The sequence below is a fragment of the Vicugna pacos genome, chromosome 9, assembly GCF_048564905.1.
Source record: "Vicugna pacos chromosome 9, VicPac4, whole genome shotgun sequence".
Lineage (NCBI taxonomy): Eukaryota > Metazoa > Chordata > Mammalia > Artiodactyla > Camelidae > Vicugna > Vicugna pacos.
The window spans coordinates 63,020,205-63,037,245 of NC_132995.1; the positions used below are offsets into that span (position 1 = coordinate 63,020,205).

General features: G+C 43.3%; 1 long non-coding RNA gene across 1 annotated transcript; it reads left to right on the plus strand.

Moving 5' to 3' along the window:
• Positions 1-3: 3 nt before the first annotated feature.
• Positions 4-16,713, plus strand: LOC116281776 (uncharacterized). The gene is made up of 3 exons (XR_004191183.2): positions 4-141; positions 2,078-2,176; positions 15,895-16,713. It is a non-coding gene; the product is annotated as an uncharacterized lncRNA (long non-coding RNA).
• Positions 16,714-17,041: the final 328 nt, after the last annotated feature.

Below are 17,041 nucleotides of genomic sequence, written 5' to 3' on the forward strand. Positions count from 1 at the left end.
CTTCCTAGCTCGCGAGTGAACCTCCGGGGATGAGCCAGACTGCGCCGCCAGGTGTCGCCATCAGCCCTGTGAGCGGCGCATGGTTCCTGCAAGGATGCCGCGGAACCGGGCGGGGGCGGTCTTTGGACTGAGGAGTTCAAGGCAAGGCCTCACAAGGGCGTAAGGATATTTGGGAGCAAAAACCGGAGTCCCCATGACACAGCGTACAGCCAGGCCTAGGAAAATTCCGGGGCTCAAGATAGCCTACTCACTGCCCTCGCCCAGGCCCTTGGAACCAGAAGCCCCTTGCCCAGGGGCAGCGTTTTCCTTTAGACACCGTCAGGGTGAGCAGAACAGACCCAGAGCAGTGTGGTTTCTATACAACCCTTGTGACCTTCTCCGCCACTGTCTCCGCTGGGCCTTGACAGTTTATGAGACTTTAATGCCACAGTGCTGATGGGATAGGGCTAACAGGACAGAGGGTGGAGGGGTGGGCAGAGAAATCATTGCTCCCCTCCCCACCCCCCGCCCCCCAGCCAGGCATTACACTCTGCCAGCTCCCAGCGCACCACGGGGGCATTCATGGACTATTCATGCTTTTACTGGGCCCTACTATGTGCTGTCGCGGTGCTAAGGCCCTAGATAGTACAGATGTGAGTAATATATTTTATGCTTTGTAAGGCTTAGTCCAGCAGGCGAGGTAATGTCAGCTGAGGTAGCTTGTCCTTTGACACTGAAATGACATTGGCTCAAACTCCCACGTCCTGTGGAAAGTCCAATCCCCTGCCCAGGATTTCTGTGAATTACTGGGGGGACTTAGATTTTCGTAGTTACCTCTGGCTCTAGTTTTCTGCCTCATCTGAAGTTTTAGTCACTATTCTGGTCTTGTGGCTGTTTGTTAGTTCCTGCTGTCAGTTAAAATACGGAACACAGTCCCGTCTCCATTCAACCCCCACCCCTATTCCAAAACAACCACAAAAATAATGCTGTAACATGTAGCAGAACTTTTAATGGAGGTTTGTGGACCACAAGGGAGAGATTACATCACACCACAAACAATTTGAAGTCACATTTCTGAAATGTTCTGAAAAGTTATTTTGGCTGTCTCGTCACCAGGGACTTCTTATTAGCCACCCCCACCACCAACAGAGCTCCGAAGCCCCCTGCCTCTCATCTCGCTTTCCCTCTTACTCCCTTCCCCCACTCCTCCTCGACTGACTCTGGGAAGCCAGATTTCTCTCTACTCTGCTGTATATTCAAGTCTTCCCAGGTCCCTTTTCCTAAATTCCTCCTGTCCCATCTTTTTATATCCAGAAACCCACCAGGTGTTTGACAGGGTCACCTCTTTCAAGAAAGAAGCTGCGGCTTGAAGTGACATTTTCCTCACTAGTTTGTATTCACGATTAGGAAGAGTGTGAAATACTTGCTTCTGGGGCCCCAGAAGTCTTAGAGAAGCCCATGTTCCAGCAACCCAGTCCCATGAGGCTATCTGTTTCAAGTAGGCTGTGGAAGTGCCTGGAAAGATGCACACTTCTATGGCTCTTAATCTTTAACTATTAGGATTCTCTTGTCTGCCCACTCTTTAAGCTCCTCGATTTCCCTCTCAGAGGTATTCCTGCAGCGGAAAGGAGAAGAGATTGGGGAATAGAACACCAGATTTATCCGTAAGGGTGCCAAACTGGCACTTGTTTTCTTACCTCCCAGTGGGGCCAGGAGCTGCACCTGCCCACTGAGGACTCTTTGGACATACGGCTGAAGTGGATTTCATCCTGTGGGTTTGCCCAAACTATTGTCAGAGTCCAGGGATAAGAGCTGCCTGCTTAGAGAACAGAGGCAGAGCCAGTTGGAACAGAGGTGAAAACTCCACATCCCTTGAATAGGAAAGCATGTGACTTATTGTATTTGGGGGAGGGGGGAAGCACAGGTATTTCTGTCTTTTAGATTTCATTTTCAAAATTCCCATTGGCTGAGAGCTTTGTTTCTCAGACCCCAGCTCTGCCATGCATGTTAGCATTCAGACTGTGAGACTGCTGGGGACTGAGGTTCAGCCTCCCTTTTATTCCTCCTGAACCAAGTAACAGGTTTCCCCTCACACTAGGCTCACAGAATTGGCTGCTGCCACTGCTGAGGATGGTGAAGACAGGGCCAGGCCTTGAGTAAGCAGTACCTTTGCAGTCTGAGCCAAGATGATCAGCAGGTATGACTCCACTTACCTAAGTGCCTGGCCCAACGGGAGGCTGGGGAGGCTGACCTAAGGGAGTCGGGTTGTTTTCATGGAAGGCCAGAGGGCCAGCATTCCCTGCCCTGGTGGAACCATTCCCTAGCTGGTTCATACCAGGCTAGAGCCAAGGGCATTCCTGGAAACCAGCCCGCTGCAGAGGACCTGGGTGGCTGCCATCTGTCATGCGTAGTCTGGGGATCAAAGAGCTCACCCAGTCAGAGAGTATGTCAACATAACATGTGTGAGAACCATTGCCGGCTGCCCCGCCCCTACTCCTAGATGGCGCCATGGCCCAGCTACAGGCATGACCTCTCATGGATGCAAAAAATGACCTTCCCACCCAACCTGGCTCTGGGTCTGGCTAACAGCCCGCCCGCCCACCCACCTATCTGAGCTAAGCCTCTGTGCTGAGTCAGGTGAGTGAGTCAGGGCTCACTGCCCTGAGCAACACAGTGAGAGACGTGACTGGGAACTAATGTTTGAGAAGAACAAGAGACCCAAGGACAGGTGTACGTGTTGTGTGTGGTGGGGGGGGAAGTCTCCAAGGGGCCTAGAGACCAGAGGGACCCTGCTCTAGAAAGGAGTAGCCTGAGGATAGAGATGAATGGGAAGATATTGTCACTGGAAATATGTGGGCTTGGGCTGGTTAATCAACTTCACTCTTCTGTCCACCCCCAAGATTCCCCTCCACATTCATTCATTTTTTTTAAATTCATGAAATACACAGTGCTGAAGCTGTGCAAGGAGCAGCCCTAGATGTTGGGGCCACAGAGACAAGTGAAGTACTGATCCCTACCTGGGTGCGATGGCGGTGGGATGAGGACTGAGCAGCAAAGGCTTCATAGAGAAGATGCTCCTCCAGCTGACTCCTGACAGATACCAGCTGGACAAGGCAGGGAAGGGAGTCCAGGCTGAAGGAACAGCCTGGAGAAAGGCAGGGCAATGAAACAGCCTGGCACATTACAGGAACTGTAAAGATTTCAGTGCGGGTGGAGAAGAGGGTGCAAATCGGGGTGGAGTGAGAGCTGCAGCCGGAGACAGGTCCTGCCGAGCCTGGCGGGCCGTGGGTGAGTGGTGGTGGCGTCCACCAGGATGGTGACCACGAGGAGGAGAAGAAGCAGGTCTAGCAGAGGGGCTGCTGAGATAAGGAGTAAGCTTGAGACATGTTGAGCGTGATCTTTCCGTGGAGTGCACCATCATCCCAGAGTCCCCGGGGAGCCTGGGTTGTTACTTTCACACTCTCCTGTTCCCTGCCCATCCGACGCCCTAGCAGAACAAGGCTGTGCTCTGCCTGTGGCCACTTCATCTCCATATTCCAGGCCCCACTTTAGACGTTTTCTTTCTGACCCAGAACCACCCTGTTGCACAGCTCTGGGAGGCACCAGTGACCATAGTATTTGGTGTGAAGGGCGTCCCTGGAACACGACTCAGCTTGCTAATCTGCCCTGCTGGCCCTAAGAGACTCCCAAGGCAAGACTCCCAGCTGCATCTTGGTGGCTCCAGGAGCTGGCTCCCAGTCAGATCTGGCTCCTACTTCCCACGGCTCCTGATTCCCCACTTCCAGCCTCCTCCTCTCCCCCTCTGCAATCCCAGCCTTGTTGGGAAGAGTCTCCCCAGAGCCAAGGGCCGAGGACTCCTCCTTCTCTGTCTCCTCCTCTGCTTATTATGATCCTATTCACTATTTATTTTACTGTTTGTTATTACTTTGAACATAATCTTTAGAGGAAAGAAAAACCTGTGAAGATAAATATCTCTTTACATCTCTGTAAGTTCACTTCTGATTCTTATCAGCTTGCAGAAACTTACTTTTGCATACCTGTGATTGATATGTACATGTCATCTTGGGTTCTGCTTTGGTCAAATTACAATATTCCCAAAACACATTACTACATACAGAGACCTTCACATACTTGTCGTTGTCAGCGCTTCCCGAGGGTTCCATCCTGTTGCCAGAGGAGTTTACTTAAGCGTTTTCCTATTGTTATTTGAGTTCTTTCCAACTCGGTGCAATATAAACAGAGTGTGTGTCAGGGTAGGAGTCAGAGTGGAAATGGCTTTCAAGCAAAATGGACAAGGTTGGATCTCAGCACCAGGTCCTGCCAGAGAGAAGGAGCAAAAAATGTTAAGCAGTGGGGTCAATTGTCTGGGCTATAAGCAGGGCCTAGGGGAAGGCACGTATTTGCTGTAAGGGGATGTGAGGTCCAGTGCCTGGAACTCATGATGGCTGACTCATGGGGAGGCTGCATGGTGTGGAGGGAAGCTGGGCATCTGGGCAGATGGAGATGTGGCTTCAAGTCTGGACTGTACTACCAACTTGGCTGCTGGAATTCTGGGTTTTTCTGGACCTCTGTTTCCTCACACAAAACAGGGTGATAGCTCTCCATCTGGGGCTTGCCATGATCCAGTACAACAAAACAATAAATATAAAAGAGCTTTGAAAAAGTTGCAAGTATTGTGCAAATGTCAGTTACAAAGATGTGGATCCAGGCTGAAAATCTGGAGGGGAAAGGAGTTACTTTCTAGAACCTGGAACTCTCCCTGTGCCCTGCTTCCCAGAATGACAAGAAAAAGCGGAAACTCACTTGCTGCAGAAAAAGATTGTCATTGCTGGTCCTCAGTACTCGTTTACACTGGGATTGTCCTTCTTTGAAAAGGGGGACTGGACCTGCCCCGGTCATGAGCAGCTGCCACTTCCCTGGCACAGCCTGGCTCCAGGACTGGCTGCTGTGTGTCTAGCAGCCCCTCAAAACTTTCTCAAATGCATTTTTCTGGGTTGGACCAGAGAACCTGATGTATCTTTCTTCAGTTTCCAAAGCTGCAGCTCATAAAAGTTAAGGCTGAGAAGGCATCCAGTAATTGTAAACAATGTTCAAGGAATCTGCTCTGATGATTCTTTGTGCTACTTTGTGTACTTTTCTACCCTGTATGTGTGCGTTTGTGTTTATGGGGAGGTGTTTACCAAAAAGCAGACTCCAGAAATTGTGAAACTGGCCTTGGCCTCCAGCCTCTGCCCACGTCTTTTGCCAGGCACTTATTTATTGAGCACTGGCTCTGGTATGCGCCAGGGAATCTGAAGTCAACAAGACAGACACAGTTCTTGTCCTCATGGGGCTTAGAGTCCAATAGCAGGCCTTTATCACAAAATCTGGGCCCCCCAATATCTTCTAAGCAAGGAGCCCTCCTCCTTACTCTCTCCATGTGCCACACCCTGCAGAATCCTTCTTAGAAGTAAAAGTCACACTCTCTCTGCTCCTGAGACTCCCAGACCCCAGGGTGGGGAGGAGAAGGACAGTCCATCCCTAAAGTTCAGATCGACCCATCAACCCTTGGAGTTGCCCTGAGTCTTTTAGAAGCTTCTGGAATACTGTCTCCTGGGCAGCTTTCCTGTTCCAAGGTGATGGAGAGAGGGCTGGTGAGGTGGAGGTGCCAGTTGGCCAAGTCAGGCGCAGCATTGCCTGTCTGTGCCTCTCACAGGGACTGCCCCTCCACCCCCTCCTGCCACCTGCTCCTAGGCCTGGAAATGAGCCTGGAATTGGAAGAGACAACAGGTTGACCAGGCTGATTAGATACCCTGCTGGGGGTTAGTAGAGGTGTTTGTCTTGACTGGACAGGCACTGGGGCTGGATGGAGTGGCTAGGCAGAAGCTGCAGTTTCCCAAATTTCAGGTGGCCAGGGTCTCGCTCCCTTCACCTCAAAGGCCCTGCTCTGTAGCGGATTTGTTGGAGCTGCAGGAGAGAGCGGTCAGCTGTTGGTTGTGTGGAGGCTGCTGGGTGGGAACCGCCTTCCTCACCCTCTCTGGTGTGCAGGGCGGGCCCCATTGCATCACCCTTGGAGCCTCTGCTCCTGGCTTTGCAGCCAGCTGGGCCCCTGGAGGAGGGACTCTCCCTGTTTTTCAATAAACCATTAACCATTTCATCCTCCTAGGTCTCCTTGTAGCAGACCTGGATTCCCAAGGTTACCCCAAACACCTGTCTGTCCGGACCTTAAAAACCTCTCTTCTGCTTTACAGTGCACAGGTGTTCTGCCTGGGCAGCCTTTTGAGGGTTGAAGTTTCCACCTTACCCAATGCAAGCCTGGCCTCTTCCCCAGGAAAAGAGTTAAGCTTCCTCACCCCCACCCTCAGCATTTGTCCAATTCTGCAGCAGTGAGGAAAGACTTCTCAGCCTCTGTCATGAGCTCATGTCACTTCCACACTCCAAACAGAATCGGACAAAGGGTCAACATACCATTTTCGACCAAGAGCAGGAGTCGGGCCCAAGCCAGTCCAGGAGCTTCGATGTTGGCCTCGCTCCACAGCCCCTCTAACCATTTCCTGCAGACCTGCTCGGGCCGTTGCCCTCTTTACAGGGACCACGGAGGGCGTGGGTGGAGTGACGGTCCTAGGGGCCCAAGGGTGTGATGAAAGAGTCCCAAGTACACAGTGTGTCCCTGTTCCTGTAGGGGCTGGGAGAGGAGGTGTGGGGGTGGGGCGGGGATAGGAGGGGAGCACAGAGGCCCTTCCAGTCAGTCAGGCCCAGGCCACATTCCTGCTCAGGACTTTTATCTCCAGCTCTACCATTCCCCTCAATACCCCACCCATTCTAGGGCCTGAAATAGCCTGAAATTTCATCCAGGCCTAGGCCCAGCTCCCAGTTTTAGTTCCACAAACATTTGGCTGCACTGTAACTGGCAGAATCCTGGGCTGGGTCTTGTACGGGATGTAGGGATGAATGGGGCCCAGCCTCTGCCTTCAGGGAGCTTACAGGGTGTGCTCTGTGTCTGTAGACAAAGATATTAGATGTCTGTGGAAGAAGAAAGAAAGATGGCTTCCTATGGAAAGAAAGAGGGTGGCTTTGTGGAGGAGAGTTGTTTTTGCTGAATCTCAAAGAATGAGTAGGATTTCAATAATCAGAAACGAGGGGTACTCATTCTGGATGGAAGGAGTAGCAAGAACAAGGCTATGAAGGTATGAAACTTAGAGAATGTTATGGAACATGGCCGGCAGTCTGGTTTGACTGGAGCACATGGGAAAATATTGAGCTGCTTATGGTGTCCAGGCACGTGTCACTTAATTTACCAGTGAGTTTGTCCAGCCTTCCTACAGGCTGAGGGCTCCCAAGGGGCAAAGACCTACTGGTTCCTAGAACTGTATGGACCAGAAAATGGAGGCACAGAGGAGGAGAAACTTGTTTGGGGCTGTAAAGCACATTCATGATGGAGCAAGGACTAGAGCCAAGTTCCCTATCCTTATCTGTCTTGGCCCAGTTCAGGTCCCTTAGTCCAAGGATCTTAATCCACGGAGCTGACTGACCCAGCAAGCCTACCACCCCTTAGGGAGTCAAGAAGACGTTTGAAATGAGCAGCCATTGATCAAGGATGAACCCAAAGATTCAGTCACATGAATGTTCCTCATGGTGTTGCATATAAACGAGGAATGGTGGCCATAACACTTGGGAAAGAAAGGCCAGGATTCTTTATTTTTCCAGGTTTGTTTAATCTGGTCCCAAGCCCCATCACAGCTGGTGAGAATCATTATTAGGGCTTCATCCCTTGGCTCCGTGGGTTTTACAAAAAATCAAATCAAAACAAAACAAAACAAAAAAACACCCAAAACAAAACAAAACCCCCCAGACAGTCAAACAAAAGGCCCGACTTGTAGAGCTGGGCAGCTCGTTCTTGTTTCTCCAGGCAGGCTGCTGAGTGCCCACTCACAGTGGCCTCTCCCAACAGCTGGCCACCTAGTGGTCTTTCTTCCAACCTTCTCTTTATGTCTATCTCCATACCAGGTTTTGCCACCCTGAGGGTTGGGGGAGAGGTGTGTGTGTTCCAGTTGGATCTCAACTTTTGCCACTTGTGGATGCCCACGCCCCCCACCCTCTTCTTAGGAACTGGAAGCCACTGCCCCACAGGTGAGGCTGCTCCCACTCCCTATTTGGAAAGCCAGCCCCAGTCCTCTTTGACCTCTAGGACTGGAAGCCCTGGCCGCCCTCCTGGGAGGATGTTGGGAAAATACTTCACATTCTTTCCTGACGAGTCCACAGCCAAGAAAACCAGATATGGCTGATTTCTCAATCAGGTTATGCTGCCACATTAAATGCTCAATTCATCACCCTGTTCCACCACCAATAGCAAAAGAAGAGTTCAGCAGTAGGCGACCAAAGTATGGTAAAGGCAATACTGTACAACCAGGCAGAGGACTGTTTAGTGACATGGAAAGATATCCATGATAGAATTGCCAGCTGAAAAAAAGCAGCTTTTAAAATAGCATTACGGTATGAACCGATTGTTTGATAAACATAAAATTACGTGTTTGTACAAAGAAAAGAGAACCGAAAGGGTAAACACCGAAATGCTTATTTCCTCTGTGTTGTGAGATTACAGGTCATTTTTATTTTCTCATTTTTGCTTGTTTTCATTTTCTAAAAATTCTACAATGAGTGTGTATTGCCTTTTTTTTTTTTTTGGTGAGTAATTTGAAGAAAAATTGAATTTTAAATGATAAAAATAATGCCTATTCATAAAAAAAGCTAAGCAAACAGATGTATGTGCAACACAAATGAAAGTCCTCTTCCCCGTTCACTTCCAAGCTCCAGGCTTAGAGTGAGGAACCCTACCTCCATATATTATTTTTTGTATTTTCATACATGTATTAAAAATTGCACAAATAGGACTATCTGTATTATTCTCAGACAATTTCCTAGTAAAACTGAGATAACACTGATACCGATCTTACTGGAGGCTTTGTTACAACTAAGCGAGTTAATATATGTAAAGCGCTTAGAACAGTACCTGGCATGTAAAACGCACTACTGACTATATGAACTTTAAGTATTTCAGTGTGTTTATTATTTAATTTCTCATTCTACTTCATAGGCTTTTTTTTACATTAGGATTATATCAACTTAATACTGAGGAAAAATTATTTTTTTGAAAATCAAACAAAACAAATACATAACTGACTTATCTGTTCCTCCCATCACTTGGAGAGGGGCTGCCTGGTAGAGAGTTCCCCCTTTGTCTGCCTTCACATTGATGGCTTGGGCTGGCTTTTATCTAAATGACCATGGGCCTCAAATGGGTGATCTGTTCAGCCAAATGCCATGCTTACCTAGAGGCCTGGGGTATCTGAACTATTTACACCTTTCTGGAGGAGAAGGAAGCAGAGATGCCCTTAGCTCCTTGGAAATCTGCATAGTTATGAACTGCACAGACCCTGGCTTAGCTGTTTGGTGGATTTTGTCCCATTCTAGGTGTGACTGCAAAATAAAGGAAGAACAAAAGAGATCAGGTTGACAGTGTAGCTGTAGCAAAATATAAACATTTGTTGCATCAATCACTGAAAATGCGTCAGCAGGGAAGACCAGTTTTAATAACTGGCAATAAGATAGATTACAAAAGTCAGTTGTCAGTGCAGCCAACATGACTGTCATCTGTATTTTGGATTCAGGAGCAAAATAAAAGAAATTATATCTAATTCACAGCCCAGCAAATGCCACTAGCTCAGAATCCAGGAAGTATCTTCTATGGGTTATTTGCAGAATTCTTGTTATTTCTTAGGTTCTATCCTTTTTAAAATAAAGGATTAGTTCATTAATAGGGTATCATACTCAAACCAGAAAGACATCACGAGAAAAGAAAATTACAAGCGAAAATATCTCATGAACATAGACACAAAAATCTTCAACAGAATATTAGAAAATAAAATCCAACAATATAATAAAAAAGAGAAAAGCACCAGCCCAAGTGAGGTTTATCTAGGGAATGCAGCTTCTTTAATATCTGAAAATCAATCAGTGTAACTCCTGTATTTGCCATTTAAAGAAAAAACACGATTATAGCAATTGATGTGTACAAAGCATTTGACAAAATTTGACATCTGTTTACAATTTTAGAAAAGAAGTAAAATAAATATGGATTGCAAAGGAAGAAATATAACTGTCCCTATTCACAGAGAAGCCCAAAGAATTCACAAACACACACAAAGTCACCTAGAACTATTAACTAGTAGAAGGATTGTAGAATGTAAGATCAACATATAAAAATCAGTCATATTTCTATATAGTAGCAATAAAAATTGAAAATCAAAAATTTAAAACCAATACCATTTACAATAGCTAAATAAATGAAATATTTAGATATTAATCTTCTAAGAAATATATAGGATCTATGTGCTGAAAACTATGAAAGAAATCAAAGAGGACCTAAATAGTGTTGTGACATACCATACTCAGGGATTAGAAGACTCAGTATAATTAGAGTATAGATTTAATTCTCTCTAAATTGATAAATAAATTTAACTCAATTCTAATTAAAACTTCAATGGATTTTTGGTAGGTATATACACAAGCTGATTCTAAAATTTATACAGAAAGGTAAAGGAACCAGAATAACTAAAACAATTTTGAGAAAGAAGAACAAATTTGGTGGAATCACACTGTCTGATTTTCAGACTTACTACACAGTTACAGTAATCACAACAGTATGATATTGGCAACAGGAGAGACACATAGATCAGTGAAACAGAATGAAGGCTCTAGGAAGTAAACATTCACGAATATGGTCAACTGATGTTTTACAAAGGTGCAAAGGCAATTCATTGCAGAAAGGATATATATATATTTTTAACAAACTGTGTGGTAACAGGTGGACATCCATATGAGGAAAAATAAACTTCTTATCTTATAAAAAAAATTAACTCAGAATGGATCATGAATTTAAATGTAAAACAAAAAACTACAAAACTTTTAGGAAAAAAACATAGGTGAAAAATCTTCTTGACCTGGGTTAGGCAAAGAGCTCTAAGAAAAGAGCTTGACAAGAGAAACATGATCCATAAAAGAAAAATGTGGATATTGAACTTCATCAAAGTTAAAAACTTTCACTGTGAAAGAAAGTTAAGAAAAATGAAAATATAAGTTACAAACTGGGAGAAATTTTTTGCAAATCATATGCCCAACAAAGGATTTGTAGACTATCTAAAGAACTCTCAAATGTTTCTTACTTGACAGTAAGAAGGCAAGCAATCCAATAAAAAATGAGTCAAAGACTTAAACATTTTACAGAAGAGGATAAACAAGTAAGCACATGAGAAGATGTTCGACATCATTAATCATTAAGAAAATACATATTAAAACCTCAATGAGATAACAGAACACGTGTTAGAATGGCTAAAATAAAAATATTGACAATACCAAGTGCTGATGAGGATGCTCTCATACAGTGGGACATTGTTCTAATACATTGCTGGTGGGAATGCAAAATGGTGCAGCCACACTGGAAGACAATAGGACAAATTCTTATAAAATAAAATACATATTACCCTATGACACAGCAATTGTCCTCATAGGTAGTTACCCTAGAGAAGTAAAAATTTGTGTTCACACAAAAACCTGTACAGGAATATTTATAGCAGCTCTGTTCATCATTGCCAAAAGTTGTAACAATCCAAATTTCCTTCAATAAGTAAGTGGATTTTAAAAACTGTGGTTCATCCATGCAATAGATTAAAAAGAAACAAACTATTGCTACATGAAACAATTTTGATGAACCTCTGAGGAGGCATTATGCTGAGTGAAAGAAGTTATTCGTGCTGTTCTTTGACTATTATTAGAATGATATATCTTTCCTCATCCCTTTACTTTTCATTATGTTTATATTCATATATGATCTATATTATATTTAAAGTGGGTTTCTTGTAGACAATAAACATGGTTTTTGATCCACTCTGACAATCTCCATCTTTTAATTGGAGTAGAAGATCATTGACATTTAGAGTCATTGTTGATATAGTTGGACTAATACTGCCATATTTGTTACTATCTTGAATTCATTACCTTTTTCTTTGTTCCTATTCTTGTCTTGAAGTCTTTTTCTGGCTTTTGTAGTTTTAATTGATTTTTTTTATAATTCCATTTTTTCTCTCTTTTCTTAGCATATCAATTATATTTCTTCTAAAAGGGTTTTTAGTGTGCGCTAGAGTTTGCTATATATATTTACAACTAATCTAAGTTCACTTTCAAATAACACTCTATCACTGCAGGAATAGGGCAAGTATCTTATAATAACAAAATATTGCTGATTCCTCCCTCTGAGCAAATTGCTATGTGTTAGGTCAGTTAAGAATAGCAAAAATTAAAGTTTTAATTTTACTTCCATTTGCTCCTTCTTTGACATTATTCCTTTTTTTACATAGCTCTGAGTTCCTGACAGGTATCATTTTCCTTCTGAAGAACTTAATGTTTCTTGCAAGTAAGACCTACAAGCAACAAATTTCCTTAATTTTTGTTTGTCTGAGATAGCTTTTATTTATCCTTTATTTTTAGAGGATAACTTAACAAGGGTCAGAATTCTAGGTTGATGGCGTTTTTTCTCTCAACACTTTAAATATTTTGTTTTACTCTCTTCTTGCTTGCATGTTTCTAAAAAGTCAAATTAATTCTTCTTTTTGTTCCTGTATATGTACGGTGTTTTTGTTTGTTTTTTACCTCTGACTTTTTTCAAGATTTCTTTCTTTATCTTAGATTTTATGCAGTTTGAGCATAACATACTAAGATGTAGTTTGTTTTGTTTTGTTTTGTTTTGTTTTGACATTTACCTGCTCTGCGTTCTCTGAGCTTTCTGAATCTGTGGTTGGTATCTGCCATTAATTTGGGGGAAGTTCTCAGCTGTGATGGCTTCAAATATTTCTTCTGTTTTTTTCTCCTTTTCTTCTTGGTATTCGCATTATACAAGTGTTATTACCCCTTTTGTAGTTGTCTCAAAGTTCTTGGATATTCTGGTCCATTTTTTTCCAGTCTTTTTTCGCTTTGATTTTCAGTTTGGAAGTTGCTATTTTCATATCCTCAAGCTCAGAGATTCTTTCCTTAGCCACATCCAGTCCACTAATGGACCCATCAAAGGCATTCTTTATTTCTGTTACTATATTTTTGCTCTGGTATGTCTTTTTGATTCCTTATAGACTTTCCATCTCTCTGCTTACATTATCCATCTGTTATTGCATGCTGTCTCCTTTTCCCATTAGAGTCCTTAGCATGTTAATAGTAGTTGTTTTACATTTACAGTTTGATAATTCCAACTTTTCTGCCATATCTGAGTCTGGTTTTGATGCTTGCTCTGTCTCTTCAAACTATGTTTTCTGCCTTTTAGTATGCCATGCAATTTTTGTTTGTTTGTTTGAAAGCCAGACATGATGTACTGAATGAAAGGAACTCTGGTAAATAGGCCTTTAGTGTTGTGGTGGTAAGATGTGGGGGAAGGGTAAGCATTTTGTAGTCCTATGAATCGATCTTGGGCTTTTGGTGAGCCTGTGCCCCTGGCCTGTGAACTTCACGTGTGCTTCTCAGTTTCCCCTCCCCTTAGGTGGAACAGAATGGCTGGAGTGAGCTGGAGTTGGGTATTTCCCTTCCCCCAAGTTGATTAGACTCTGATAAAACCCCAATAAGTTATGCTTTGGTAAAATAGATTCTCTTGAAAGCAGACCTTGTTAAGAACAGAAAGAATGCTCTGGCATATTTCAGAATGGTCACTTTTCCCCTTCCCCTGCCAGAAGAATGAGGGGATTTTCCTCTGATATTGTCTGTGAGAACCTGGTAGAGCTCCTACAGCTAAAACTCACAAAAGCATGCCCCCACCCCACCCCTGATTGGTCCCCCTGGAGTTTTTAACTCTCAGGCTTGTTCACACTGAACCTCTAGCAATTCGTTAATTACATTTTGGGCTGTCCTGCCCCAATACAGGTTTTCACGGAAATTACTGTTCTACTAAGTAGTGATGCTCTGTATCTGCCTGTCTGCGTCTCCAACCTGGGGGCAGCAGTTTGCCCTGTGACCTCATTTCTCTGAAGAATCTAAGAAGAGTTGTTGATTTTTCAGTTTGTTCAGCTTTTTCCTTGGTATTAGGATGGAGTGATGACTTTCAAGCTCCTTACATGCTGGAACAGAAACCAGAAGTCAATTTTATATGCTAATTTAAAAAAAAAAGACTCTTAAAATGGTTAAAATGTAACTTTTACATTGCATGTATTTTACAATAATTTTTTTTAAAAAGAAAAGAATGAGAAATTATAAATGAGGGACAGAGTGTAAGGAATAAGGTGATTTTTTTCCAAATCCTTGCAAGATATCTGTACTTGATAATGGCATCAACATATCAGTTCAACATATTTTAAATCCTTGTAGCTTACTTTGCCTTCTGTGTTCTTGATTTTCATTATAGTGCCACCTTGCTGTTGGTCACACAGGCTCCAAACGTTGGGCCATCTTTGACCACTCCTTCTCTCCCAATAGTCTGTCACTTACCATGTCATGCCTACTATGTATGCAGAATTCAGTTGTACATACACTTTCACTTTTGCTTCTCTCCTGTCCCTCCTCCGGTTCATAATCATTTACTGGGACTTTCGCAATTTTTCCCTAACATTTCCCTCACTTAAGAGTCAGCTTTGGAGTCAGACTGACCTGAGTTTAAGTCCTGGCTTTGCCACTTATCTCTGTTCTTGACCTTGGGTGTAATATTCTTAACCTCTTTGAACCTCAGGCAACATCTGTAACATTGAGGTAATAATAATACTCAACTCACAGGGTGATTGTGAGGATTGGCAAGCACCATGCGTGTGCCAGGCACTGAATCTTAAATGCATCGTCTATTACTTTCATTGAATGAGACAATATATATAAATGGCCTGGCATGGTGCTGGATGCATAATAAGTACTCAATCATTGCTGACTGTTTTATATAATTATTCTGTATCTCAGTACATTTTTGGCACTACTATCAAATTGATTTTCTTAATGAGCAGTTTTGATTCTGTCCATCTCTTGCTCAAAATCTTTCTTTGATGCCCTCTTGCCTGTTGAAATAAGCCTGGAGTCCTTTGCCAAGCGTTCAAAGCTCTTCTTGATCGGTTCCCTCCTGCCTTTCAGGTTTTATCGCCTGAATTTTTCTACTTACTAGATCCTGTACATAACCCTGATTTTCCCTCTTCTTTAGCTTTGTTCAAACTGTTCCCTCTCCCTGGAATGCCCTTCCTCCTCCCATTTTGCTCAGCAAATATTTGCTGAGTAAATAGATGGTACCCTTTGGAAAAGCTCCTCCAGAGAAGCTAGTTCTTATCCTTGCCTTATGCCCCTCCCGTGGTGGAGACACATAAGGCAGGTTATGTTTATTTTCAGCAGGACTTTCTGTGGGGGAGACATATACACAAACAGAGGTTTTAAAGGAGTCATCCCTGCTCCACAACCTCCCCAACTTCTCCCACATAATACTGATGCCAATGGAGATACTCTCACCTCCTTTTGTTCGGTGAACCTCTTAGTTAAGAGAATATTTTTTGTGTACTTACTAAGTGCTCTGCAACTTATTGGGGACTGTGAGGGTCAGAGCATTTTTTTTTCCAGTTTTATTACATAGAATTATTACAGCTTGACTGCTCATATACATTATATTGCACGTAAACACATATAAACAGTATATTGCACTTTTTTTAGTTTTCATATATGTACTAATTATTGTTTCTAAGAACAGATTAGATCTTTAGCTTTTTAAACTTACATAGTTATCAAAGAAATAAAGACAACTACAAAATAAGAATCCACAGAATGTGGTAATCCAGTCATAAAGGACAGTCAAAGGTGCTTACATATATTCAAGAAATCAGAATAATAATTAGTTTATTTGTGTCCTTATTACTGTCATTATTTTTTACATTCCTCATATAGGTCAGAGCATATTTAAGACCACCTGGTTGGTAGTGAGAAGGCTTGTGCAACAATGGCAAACAGTACATGGGAATTGAGGATCAGCATCTAAGTTCTGTGATGCTGAAGAGATGTATCTGACCAGGATGAGACTTTTTACTAGGGAAGAGGTCAAAGAGGCTGCAGCCAGATGAAACTTTGCGACAGCTGTGCCGGGATGTCCTGCGTGCTTTGAGAATGTATGGTATGCTAAGGCAAAACATTTGATGTGTGCTGAGGAAATGCAAACCAATGAACTTCTCTCTTCACGTGATGAACCAAGCCTGGGATAGTTCCTTAAAAGGCAGCTTTCCCAAAACCACTGGTAACTTTCTGCTGCTGAAGGCATGGATGGTGTAAGGGGAGATTTTCCCAAGGACCAGCTTCCCATACCCAGTGCAATCACTTGGTCCAGCACAAGCTCAGTTATTTAAAGTGCCGAGGCGTCTAACAGTAGGAGTGATAAGCTTCAGGTTGATGAAAAAATGAGCGCGTGTAGCCTTGTAACTTTATGCAAGAGTTTAGCCCAGCTTAACTCAATAGGTTCTTGAGCTCTCTAATCTAGGTTTTATTCCCAGAGTATTCTCGGCTCCTGGATTATTCAGAATAGGATAAGGGTTAAGCCTGGAGCATAAGCTTTGAAATCAGATGGATTTAGTTTCACTTACTAGCTCTATGACCTTAAAACTCAGATAAATGCTCTGTGGCTCAGTTTCTTCATTTTGAAAATTGGGATGATACCACTGATGTTAAGGTTTGTTGTAAGAATTTAATAAAATGAGGTGTGTGAAGTGCCTGACAGAGGAAGTGCTCAACATTTCATGGTTACTGGAGGCCCTTTTGCCATGCTCTATCCTATGCCCAAACTCTCCTCCAAAGCTACCTAAACTCTAACAGCTTCCTCCATATTTTCCTCATACCTATTAGGAACAATAATTGTAGATATTAATAATGATAGCAACAACCCAGCTATTATAGAGAGTCTGGTACATGCCAGGCCCTGTGGTGGGACTTTACAAACTTTATCTCCAGTCTTAATTATTTCCAGTTTATAGTGCAGGAAACTGAAGCTCAGAGAGAAGAAGTGACTTGTCCAAAGTGGCAGAGTTGGAATCGAAACTCAAGTCTT